Source organism: Theropithecus gelada, chromosome 4 (assembly GCF_003255815.1).
Source record: "Theropithecus gelada isolate Dixy chromosome 4, Tgel_1.0, whole genome shotgun sequence".
Classification (NCBI taxonomy): domain Eukaryota; kingdom Metazoa; phylum Chordata; class Mammalia; order Primates; family Cercopithecidae; genus Theropithecus; species Theropithecus gelada.
Genome location: NC_037671.1, coordinates 152262231 through 152274937, shown reverse-complemented (window position 1 = coordinate 152274937; position 12707 = coordinate 152262231).

Here is a 12707-nt window from a genome sequence, read left to right as displayed (position 1 = left end):
CACTAAAAGCACAAACGACAAAAAAAATAGAATGAATTTCATAAAGTGTTTAAAAATTTGGTGCTGCAAATGTTACTATTGAAAAAGTTAAGGACAGTACACAGGGTGGGAGAAAATATTTATAAATCATATATCCAATGAGGAACTTGTGTTTAATATATTTTAAAACTCTTACAACTCAGTGATATAAAAAACTTAAAATAGAAAAAGGGGATTTGAACAGGTATTTCTCCAAAGAAGATATGCAAATGGCCAGTAAGTACATACATATTCAAAATCATTTGTCGAAATCATTAGTCATTAAGGACATGTAAATCAAAACCACAATGAGCTACTACTTAACAATCACTAGAATGGCTAAAGTTTAAAAGATAGACAGTAACAACTGTTTTTATTTTTTATATTTTGTTCCTCAAGTCTTCTCTTTCTTAAACCTAAGAATTGGTTATGATGCTTTGATAAGAGTGTGAAGTTCTAACCAATTTTTCTGTAATCCAAGACAGGCTTCATAATTTCATACTCTATACTCCCATAACTCCATGGGAACCACATATATACAGGTGTATTTCTTTCACAGCGTTGACCAGAGGATACATTCTAATTGTTTTTTGAATCCATAACAACTAGCCCCCTATGTCTGTAATACGCATAGTAATACCAAGGGAAATCTAACAAACCATATAATTTCCATAATAGGTCTTGAAGGACATAGGATACAATGAGCAAAATATGGGGTGGAAACCATTTTGGAGGGAATAAGCATGCTGCAAAACAGCAAGCTGTTTACATGCTCAGAAGATTGGAACAGGTGGTGCAGATTGTATAGATGTAAAACTATTCACTACAAATATAAAATTAAAATTTGTTCCTCAATAAGATGAGAAGAGCTGGCTTTCTAGCATAATTCATGAGGAAAAAATACCAAACTACCTAAAAATCAAGAAAAGTTATTTTAATTTATTTCATTTTCAGTGGTCACCTGACATAAAAATCATCTGTTCTTCAAGAGATGTCCAAATCTGGCAGAAGTTTTGCCTCACCACCTTTGATCTTCATCTTCACATTTTAAAATAATATTTGGTCACATATCAGAGTACATGCAAGGATAACATGCTTGAAACGGGAAAAACATTTGGCTAAAAATTACCAAATTTCTGGGATGGTAATTTCCAAATTTAAAATTCTAGTAATGTCTCTTCACATTTTCAAATGTAGGGGCTAAAATCAAAAGCAAGTTTGCACAATTTGTATTCTAAAAAGTAGAATATGGTAGCTTTTGGACAGATGATCCATTTCGAAAACTGAATTGGCAGAACTCTGAGTAGACTAATTTTAAGTGCACACTTCTACCCTACATTTCTATTAGGTTAAAATATTATTTTAAACAAGAAGTAGATTGTAAAAGAAACTGGGTTTTATTTGTGGATTATTTAGCTCCAACACGCTTTCCTACAACTTTGATTAGAATGAATGAATTCCAGAAGAACCTGCCGCCACAAATACTTGTTAGTGGGGATAAAGTCCACTTCATCGGTGACTTTTCCAACTTTCAGAACATAGTCTTGCTTGCTGTAAATTTCCTATACAAAGTGCATAACCATACAAGTAAGAGACACAGAGAATTTACTTTTTGTAAATTCTATATGTTGTGTTGATATATTAGCTGATGGGATAGCCTTGGAATCAGAATTATAAATTATTATGATAGGCTGTCTAAAGAAGGAAATGTTAAGTTCCTATAGGTATCTGTTTCAAGGTTTTAACAATAATTCTTGAGGATTTATGATAGGTTTCATATAATGGGCTTATATTTTGGACCCTTCCTGACTTGGCATGTCGTTTTCTACAGGGTTCTTGTGCGAATACAGCTGATCAATATCACACCATGTTAATTTGGCAAAGAAATAATAGGAATTTTTACTTCTTTCTTGGACAAGTTTTATTTTATTTTATTCTGCTTCATCCCTTATTTTTAAATGAAAAATATAATAAGCAAAACAATGACACTCCCCATGACTAACAGAACCCCACAATAATGTCTGTTATGTGATTTTCCTCATCCAGTTCTCCTGATTGCACACATAAAAACAAAAATAAAAAACTTACCCTAAAAATTCTGGTCTTAGAAAAGGTTACATTTCTCCAAAATTTACAAATTATTTATAGAAAACACAAAAGAAAGAACATAATAATAAACTTGAAAGTTACTTTCATTAGATTCTCCAGATATCATTTACCCCTTTCTCTATTGAGGGAATAAAATATGTGTGTTTATGTGGTATGTGTGCATGTGTATAATTTCTATTCCCTAAAGCAAAATTTAGAAATAAGGTATGAGTCGAAATTAAAATGAATATATTGTACATTAAATATAACAGTTGTGTGTATTAATTAGGGCAACATTTGCTGTTTTAATAAATAAACCTTCAAATGTTAATGGCATACCTCATTAGGATTTATTTCTGGCTAACACAATTATTCATAATGTTTACTCAATTGGCAGGAGACTTTCTTCCATGGTAATTCTGGGACCTAGGACCCTTCTATTTGTGGTACCATCAGTCTTCACAGCTTCACTATTGCATGCCTCCTGCAAAACGTAAATGGAGTTAGAGAGGTTAAAGAAGGGAGCCCATCTTTTAAAGGCCCAGAATCAGAAGTACTCGAGAATTTGGTATCTTTCCTTCTTACAGATTGACTGATCAATCCATCCTCACTTTTTCTACTCAAAATTCATACCATTGCTAAATACTTTTTTCCCATATTTTAATAACATTTCATTTTTATGACTATAATTTTACTTATTTCAAAAATATATTTTATATATGTTACCACAAATTTAATTGCAACAGAAAGTTATTAAATGCAAACAAAACTTACCATCTCCGTCATCACCTCCTAACCTTCATACGTCGATTCTTGACTGATACATATTTTTATGTTTGGGGCTCACTCCTACAAAATATCTTACATGCATTAATGAATATAAATAAGAGAATAAATAATTTGATAAAAACCTTGATGTTTGCATAAAATAAATTATATATATGGCACTGCTCTGTGCTATAATTTTTTCATTAACTGTGTATCTCTGGGATATTAGTAAGTTGGCAAATATTTACACATATTCTCATGAATGATACATAACTTTCTATTGAATGGACATATATTTTTCCACTTTGAGCCAATGGAAAGTGACATTTAATGAGTATATTTTGTTTTTTTTTTTTTGAGACAGAGTCTGGTGGGAGTGCAGTGGTCTCGAACTCGGCTCACTGCAAGCTCCGCCTCACTGCAAGCTCCGCCTCCCAGGTTCACGGCATTCTCCTGTCTCAGCCTCCAGAGTAGCTGGGACTACAGGTGCCTGCCACCATGCCCGGCTAATATTTGTTTTTTTTGTTTTTGTTTTTGTTTTGTTTTGTTTTGTTTTAGTAGAGACGGGGTTTCACCGTGTTAGCCAAGATGGTCTCGATCTCCTGACCTCGTGATCCGCCCGCCTCCGCCTCCCAAAATGCTAGGATTACAGGCATGAGCCACCGCGCCCAGCCTTTAATGTGTACTTTTATTAGCTTAAATTGCTGGAATAATGACACAGTAAAATCCTAAAAATGAGTTCATGGATCAGGTATTGCCAAGTGGCAATTAAAGACTATGCTATAGTTTATGCTCTTGACAAAACAAAAACAAACGACAAAACAATGCAAACTGTTTATTAAGATTTATACTTCTACATAGACATCAAAAGTTAGTATTAGCAAATTAATTTGCACACAGTTATCTTAATTTGCAATAATCTAAAATCTGAAAAATGGCACTTCATTTTTTACAGGTTTTCATTTATTTAATCATCACTGTATTTATCTTTTATTCCTTTTAGTTTTCTTATGTATCTTATCAATTTGAATTTTAAGGCATAATATATAATTTAAAAGAACAAAGCATTTTATATTTTATTACAGGATGTATATGAATATATATTAATTTGATACTAATTACATTGAATTTTGTTGTAAATAATTTCAACATTTGGGATCAAAATAGAAATTTTTCCTACAACATTTAAATAAATTTACCACTTTTTCTAGGAACATTGTTTCTCACCATATGGAAAACTTTAATGAAGGTAACAGTTGTAAGAAAACTTTTTCTAGCAATTTTGGAATTTATCCTTCACTTTTTAAATTAAACACTTCTAGAAATCCATAATGAAATAAAAATCCACAAAGGCAATTTATTGAGGAACAATACTCACAGAAATTTGTCCTTGGCTTTTCATGTCTAGGTAATTTTGTCATTATATATGCCTGTATTTTAAAATTAAAACTGATGTTGCTGTTAATTTGCACAATTAATAATTATTGAGTTAACATCAATAATAAATAAAATGCTTGGTATCCAATGTTGATTCAATTGGATAACTCACAAGTGCTGAAAAATTAATAAAGTCATAAAACCTGATTGGGCTTTGGGGTGTTATTCTGCCTAAATTAATTTCATGAAATTTGGAGGAATAGATTTTATGGTCATGAGTCAAAAGACACATTTTAAATAAAAATTTGGATGAAGAACTTGGATTCTAAAACACTTAAAAATGAACTGTTATTTTAGAATATACTACTGATTTATCAATATTTTGAGAGATGGTCAGTGATGCAGGATTTTTTGCTCCTTAGTTCAGCTAAAATCTGGGTTCTTGTCACTTGATTTATCACTGTTTTGTGAGGTTGTCAGTGATGTAGGGTTTTTTGCTCTTTAGTCCAGCTAAAATCTGGGTTCTTGTCTCACGACCAGGAAGAGTTAGGCATGCAGACACATTGAAGGTTTAGGAGAGTGGATTTATTAGGTGAAAAGAAAACTCTCAAAAAATGGGAGGGGTCCTGCACGCAGGTTTTCCACTTCACAAAACTGAATACCAGACTACCACACACAAGCTGAAAAAGTCCAGCTCCTCCCCAGCATAAAGTAGGAATTCCTGGTGGCTCCAACCATTCTCCCATTGCAACATGCAGGCCCTTAGTCTAAGCCACACCCCATTGATTTATTTCCCTTACTGAGCATAATTTAACGGATGGAATTTTTCACCTTGGGTATGTTAGGTGAGTCCCTTGTGCACAATGACCTGGGCGGCATTTGGCTGTCTTCTGCCTGTATCATCAGTTATCTCAAAGTTCCAAAACTTAAGTTATGAATATCTGCTTTTTAGCACACACTTTTTCGGAGTACTTCCGAGTCATAGAGGGCAAAATTTCTTTCCATTAACAAGAGACAGTGTCCCCTGACAAAAATGTAGCTTTTCCTCTTGCTTGTCTTCTTGGTAACTTTCTTTCAATAGCTATTACACAGCTTGCTTACACAGGTTTACAGAGAGCCCTAACCACAGGCAGAATATACTAACAAACTATTTGGAAAAAATAAAATAGTAAATTGAGTCTAAGGGTAAATAGTGTGATAAAATAATACAAGTGTTGATATCAGAAGGAAGAGTTTGCATTGATGTTCTGCCATTTTCCACCTGGTGTCAGCTGGTTAAACCTAAGCAATTTAGAAAATTTGCCTGCACTTCAACATGCTTATTGAAAAAATTAACATTATTGAAGAGTCCACAAGATTTTGATTATAAAAAATTACTAGTTCAACAATCAGAAGGTAGTGAGCATCCAATGTAACACATACTATATAGTAATTGTTACACAGTACACATGTTTGATGAACAAGATACCAGTAAGATAACTGTGTTGAATCAAAAATCAGTTATTACTATAGCATTCAACTCCAGGAATCAAAGAACATGAAACCTACTCATATCAAATTATAGCAACTTCACTATTAATGGAAACCTAATAACTTTTAAACATTTGTATTAGTTTCCTTTTGCTGCTATAACAACTTAACCCTCACTTGGAGGCTTAAAGCAACACACATTCAATATATTACAGTTCTGGAGATCCCAAGCCTGAAATGGGTTCACTGGATGAAAATCAAAAAGTTGACAAGGTTAAGATCCTTCTGGAGGCTTGAGAAGAGAATCAATTGTCTTGCTTTCTGTGGCCTCTAGAGGCCATGCTCATTCTTTGGCTTATGATCCCTTTCCTCAAAGCCAGTAGAATAACATCTTCAGATTTTTCTCTAATTCTGACTTTATTGCCTCTTGTTTTTCACTTATGAGGACCACCATGATTAAAATTGGCCAACCCAAATTATCCAGGATGATCTCCCACTACAATATTTAACTTAATCACACCTGCAAAGTTTCTTTTGCCATGTAAGTTAATGTATTGTGTGTTTTGGGTATTTAGGCATGGATATCTTTTAGGGACCATTATTGCTGCTGCCAAACCATTCATAAGATTATCTCTGCTCGGTGTATGTTCAAGGATAGATATAAGAAAATGGTACATTAGTACTTACCCTGTAATAAGCATATGATAAATTTCTGAGTGTCTCATTACGAAGTAATATTCAGTTGACTCTTGAACACAGGTTTGAATTGTATGGGTTCACTTGTATGCAGGTTTTTTTCCACCTTAGCCATCCCTGAGACAGAAAGACTAACCCCTCTTCTTCCTCTTTCTCCTCAACCTACTCAACATGAAGACAACGAGGAGGAAGATCTTAATGATGATCTGCTTCCACTTAATGAATAGCAAATATATTTTCTCTTCTTTGTGATTTTCTTTAATAACATTTTTTTCAGCTTACTTTTTATTAAAAAAACATACAAAACATATACATATAAGATACAAAATATGTGTTAATCAATCTTTCATGTTATTGATAAGGCTTCTGGTCAACAATAGGCTATAGTAGTTAAGTTTGGGGGAGACAAAAGTTATACACAGGTTTTGACTGCAGGGGGGTCTAGCAACCCTGACTCCCATGTTGCTTAAGGTCAACAGTATGTGTTTTCTACTGATGGCTTTAAGACAATAGGAATTGTTCTTTTTGTATTAGAAATGGTAGTTGGCAGTATCTAAATTAGTAATTAAATTAAATTAAAGATTACAGTAATTTAGTTTCTTGAAGTGAATAAGTAAAGCAAATTAGAAAACAAAAGGAGAGAATTTATGTGAAGAGTACAATAATACTGCATGGAAACAACATGATGAAAGAGCAAACAGTTTTCACTAGATATTATAACCAAAACCTGAAAAAGCATCAGAGACCAAAATAAAATACTCTTTATATTTCTTGAGCTTCATGAAAATTCATTTTCACTTCTCTCTGTGCATTGTGTTTATTCTTCCCCTGATATATATATACATTGGCTTCCTTTGCTGTATGTGCATGTGATTCATCATTTCTGCCCAAAGTTCTAGAGTCCACATCAGTTTATAAGTTATGGGCTCACAGCCCAAAACTGACTCATCATTTTCAAAACACAAATTCCCTGAAGATACATTTGGTCTGGTAGAATGTAGCCTCTCAATTAGTTTCCCTATGTTTGGTGTGCACACTGGCTCCAATGAGCTGTGGAGAAGAACTAACATGCATACAGTCACAGTTTAGAAAAATCAGCAGTAATACCTCACTTTAATCAGAGAATCTGTGGACTGTTTTCAGGAAGAATATACAAACAGAATAATTATGTCCAACCTGTTCACGGATGCCCATCCACATCTGAGGTTCGAATCAAATAATGAAAAATTATAAAGTGAATTATTTGTTTGGACAAATTATTTTTTAAACTTTATAATGGGAGTTACATTTATAGGATATACAGCCTAAAAATCCATGAAAGATGAGTTTAAAAATGCTTTTTATGTGTCTTGTGTTCTCATATTTGAACTATTTTTTAAGAAAATTAAATTTCTAAATAGAAAATTTTAGACACTAGAATTCTCACAAAATTAATCTCCTAATTATCCTGCCTTTATGTTTATAGCTATCTTATTCTTACAGTATATAATTGAGTCTTAATTTTTTTGTCCAAACAATCACAGACTTTCACTTGCATGTTTAGGTCATTTATATTTAATCTAATTTTATATGTTTAGATTGAATCTAACAACAACAAAGAGGTATGTCCCCTTATTATCGCCTTCTCTTTTTTTGCCTTGTTCTGCGATGAGTACTTTTTATTATTTCCTTTTGTCTAAATAGCTTGCTGTCATTCAGGTCATTTTAAAAACACTTATTGGTTGTCTACTTTTATACATGGAACATTTTACTTTTACATATGGAATAAACATATTGCTATCATATTTGCTTTACATAGTCAATGGCCTTTAAAATGATAAGTATATGAGCTTTATATTTACTTTGCTTTTTATTATATCTAGCATTCTTCAGTTTTTGTCTGGTACTAAACTTCTTCTTCCTGAAGAAATTCTAACATTTTCTTGTAACATGTTTATGCAAGAAGCAAATTATTCATTTTTTTTCGATATCAATGAGGTTCATGGTAGCACTTGTGATGGTGTTTGCATTGTTTTTTCACTGAAAAAGTATTTCTCATTTACTTAATTTTTCTTTCTTCATTTTTTTTTTTTTTTTTTTTGAGACAGAGTCTCGCTTAGTCGCCCAGGCTGGAGTGCAGTGGCGCGATCTCGGCTCACTGCAAGCTCCGCCTCCCGGGTTCACGCCATTCTCTTGCCTCAGCCTCCCGAGTAGCTGGGACTACAGGCGCCCGCCGCCTCGCCCGGCTAATTTTTTGCATTTTTTAGTAGAGACGGGGTTTCACCGTGTTAGCCAGGATGGTCTCGATCTCCTGACCTCGTGATCCGCCCGCCTCGGCCTCCCAAAGTGCTGGGATTACAGCCTTGAGCCACCGCGCCCGGCCTCTTTCTTCATTTTTTAGGTACGTAGGTTTTACTCTATAGTCTAGTGCTGTCTGTAGTTTCTGATGAGATGTCTGTTGAAACACTGTCACTTATTTGGTGTTACTTGTTCACTTTTGTTAATCTTTAATGTTTTCTTTTTATCTTTAAATGATGTCGGGTTGAGTATGACATAACTACGTATGTGGCAAGAAGATATTTATCCTGATGAGGTGTTCTCCAAGATTCCTAGCTCTGGGGGATTCGAATCTTTCCGTATTTTTAGAAAAGTCTCTTTATCAAATTTTCTTAATATTTCTGCCCTATTTTTATCTCCTTTCTGCTGAGATTTAAATTATACAAATGTTAAATTGTTTGATATTATCTTACAGATCCTTTGTTCTCTGCTCTGGTTTTGTACTACTTTTTTCTCTTTGGTTTTATTTTGAATAATTTCTATTGACCTATCTTTGAGTTCACTGATCTTTCCTCAGCTATGTAGAGTCTGCTGATAAGCTCATTAAAGACATTTTTCACCTCTATTACTGTTTGAGGGTCTTATTATTAATTTCTGACATTTCTTTGTGATTCTTTCTGATAGTTTTTATGTCTCTGTTGAAATTTTCCATTTATTCATGCTGCTATCTACCTTTTCCACTAAAACCTTTAATATTTTAATCATCGCTAATTTCAATTCCCTGCCAGACAGTTTCAACATCTGGGTTGTATATGACTTTGGTTCTGCTAAATTTTTTTTGTCTCTTGATAGTAAGTTATTAATTTTTTAACATTTTTATGTGACACATAATTTTTGGTTGAAAGCCAGTCAACACATGTAGAACAGTAAAAACCATGATAAAGAATATTTATGCTTGTAAGGGGCAGGTGTCTTATTCTGATGGGCTTTCAGTTTGGAAGGGGTGAGAAAATCGTGTGGAGATTCAAGCTGGCTTTGTGTTTGGCTTTGTGTTTTGCTGCTATTATTACTCTCAGTACATCACTAGCTTAATCTGTCTCTCGTGTTCTCTGATGCTTAGGGTGAAATCTAGCTTGCTGGAGACTGTTCTAACACCCATTTTCCACCCTCAGCTTCAGGTTTTTTCTGCATCAGCCTGTGCCTCAGTGAGGGTCTCTCTCCATAGTGTTTCCTCTTCTCCCAGTCTTAGAAGGTTGTTACTTGTTATTTGATGCTTGCTGGCCTGGAATAGGTAGTTAGGGTCATCCTCTATTTTCCTGTTCATCTTCAGTTCTATTGCTTCATCCTCAGTCATAGTCAGGCTCTATATATCACTAGTTCTCCAACCCAGGACTTTATCAATGACTGTGTTCCCTTCTGGAGGTACAGGATTTCTAATTATCTGAATTCTGTTTGGCTTCCTGCCCCTCTGCCAGGGTTAAGATTTTTCTTTTCCTGTACCCTTTTCCAAGATAAAACAGGGCAATTGGACTTGCTACCTTATTATGAGCGGCTTAAATCCTTTGTACCATCGAGGAGATGTGGGGAGAATGATCTAGGTGGGGTACACTATTTCAGTTTCTCTCTCTTCCTCCAGGTATACACCAAGAAGGAAGCTTTTTTAGTTCCCCACATGTCCCTGAACTTTCCAGCAAATACCCAGTAAGGTCGATGGAGAGGAACATTCTACTATTATTTTAAGAAGTGATTTTATGTGTGTGGCTCCTTCATGCTGTTTCCTCATGCTAGCTCACACTCAGCAGTATTCCCTGCAGAACTCCGTGCTGAGTTGGCTGAGGCCTTGTAGGGCTGCACCACAGTTCAACTTGTGCCTTTGTCCAATTCTACTTCTTTCCCTCTCTTCCTTCCAGGGTATCAATCTCTATAAAATATATCATGCACCAAACTCCATCTCAGCATATAAATCCAAAATACCCAACTCAAAATGTTTTCAGAATTTAAATTTTAAATTTTTAACTTATTTTCCATTTTTAATATGGCTGAATAAAACACATTTGCCTATTCTATTTCATACTAAAATGAACCAGACTAAAAAAGTTAATAGAATTTATAAATCATATTACTTAGCGCAGATGCTTCTTGAGGGGTTATGTCCCAAGAAATCCATTGTAAGTTGAAAATATTGTAAGCCAAAAATGCATTTAACCTAACTTACCTAACAACATAGCTTAGCCTAGCCTACCTTAAACATGCTCAGAACACTTAGATTAGCATACAGCTGAGCAAAATCATCTAACACAAAGTTTATTTGATAATAAAGTATTGAATACTATACCCAGATGGGCATTTTCTAGACATCATGTGATGCAAAAACAGAACACAATATTTAATAAACTGAATACTGGTAACATAGTACATGGAAGAATGTCAGCTGTTTACTGTTGTGATTGTGTGAGGGACTGGGAACGCTGCCATTGACCCCCATCAGGCGAGATTATAGTACCATATATCACTAGCCCAAGAAAATATCAAAATCAAAATTCAAAGTACAGTTTCTATTGAACATGTATCTCTTCCACCATCGTAAAGTTGAAATATCTTAAGTCAAGCCACATAAGTTGAAGACAATCTGTATAAGAAAGGGATCTAAGGGAGTGAAAATTAAATAAGGGAGAAAGTAACTAAAAAAGAAACAAGGAAGAAAGAAGTAAGAAAGGAAGCAAAAAGAATGATTTCCTTTTTGTATCAATGAAATCATTATTAACTGTCAATTGCAGGAAAAATCTCTGGACACTCACTGATACCACATGTATCAGGGAGGTAAGAACTAAATAAGAAAATACAGATAGGCAACCTTACCAAATGTTACAAGATTCAGACTTGCCTTTCAAGAAGTCATTAATTCAGGAACTTATTGATTGATTGATCAATTAAAATAAATATTCATTGAATGCTTCAATGTGACTCTAATGACAATGAGTTTGTGGGGAAAACCCAATAATACATGATCCCTTCGTTTATAGTTTATTAAAGAAGGGAGATTAGACAGAAAGCTGTTTTTAATATTTTGAATATATTTTACACATAAGAAATTTTATCCCATTTAATCTGGAAAACATTCTGTATTTAATAAATACTAATTTGTACTTCTTTTGTGAGAGACACTGTCTTAGGCCCTAGTTATATTGTACCAGGAAAAAAAAGATGGAAATCTGTGACCTCATTGAGGTTATGCTCCCATGAAAGACTTAGTAAATATGCGATGCTAGGGGAAAAACAATTTAAAGAAAAGCAACGAGAAATACTAGAAGATATTGAACATCTTCAATTTTAAAAGGTTTGTTAGTGAGGTCTTGCTGGGGATAGTTATTTCAGCAGAGATGTGAAGGAAGAGAAGGAAGGAGCCAGGAAGATAACTGGAGTAAGGCTATTTGAGGCAAAGAGGAAGAGGAAGCACAGCAGTTGGAAGTTAGGAGCTGGTCTGGCTTCTTCAGCAAGATCATTAAACAAGGCAAAAATAAATAGGAGATGTAATTAGAGCAATAGGTTTGGGTAGGCCCTTGTAATCCATTGTAAGAACATTTTTTTCAACCTTGGAATAGAATGGAGAACATAGAGAAGGCTTTTGAGCAGAGGAGTGACCAAATCTAGCTTCTCTGTAGAGACTGAACTATGGAAGTAATGGCAGAACAATATTTTAACTACAGTTATACTGTATATTTTATTTATATCTGTATTATATTGTATATTATTTGTTGTTATTGCTTATGTCCCATGTTTGTTACTTATATTTGTTATATTTCTTTATATTTAATATGTTTATAAGTTATACATGTATTATATTCTATATATTATGTACATATATTATAGATGTATTTGCATGTGTATTTATATATTATATAGCATAAATATGTATTGTAGATGTATATGTGGAAGGTGCTTTGAATCTATCCTGTTTCTCATCAAAATTTAAAACATCCATTTATTTATATCGCTCTATTCATGTTTTTCATTTTATTCAGTGGATTTCCATG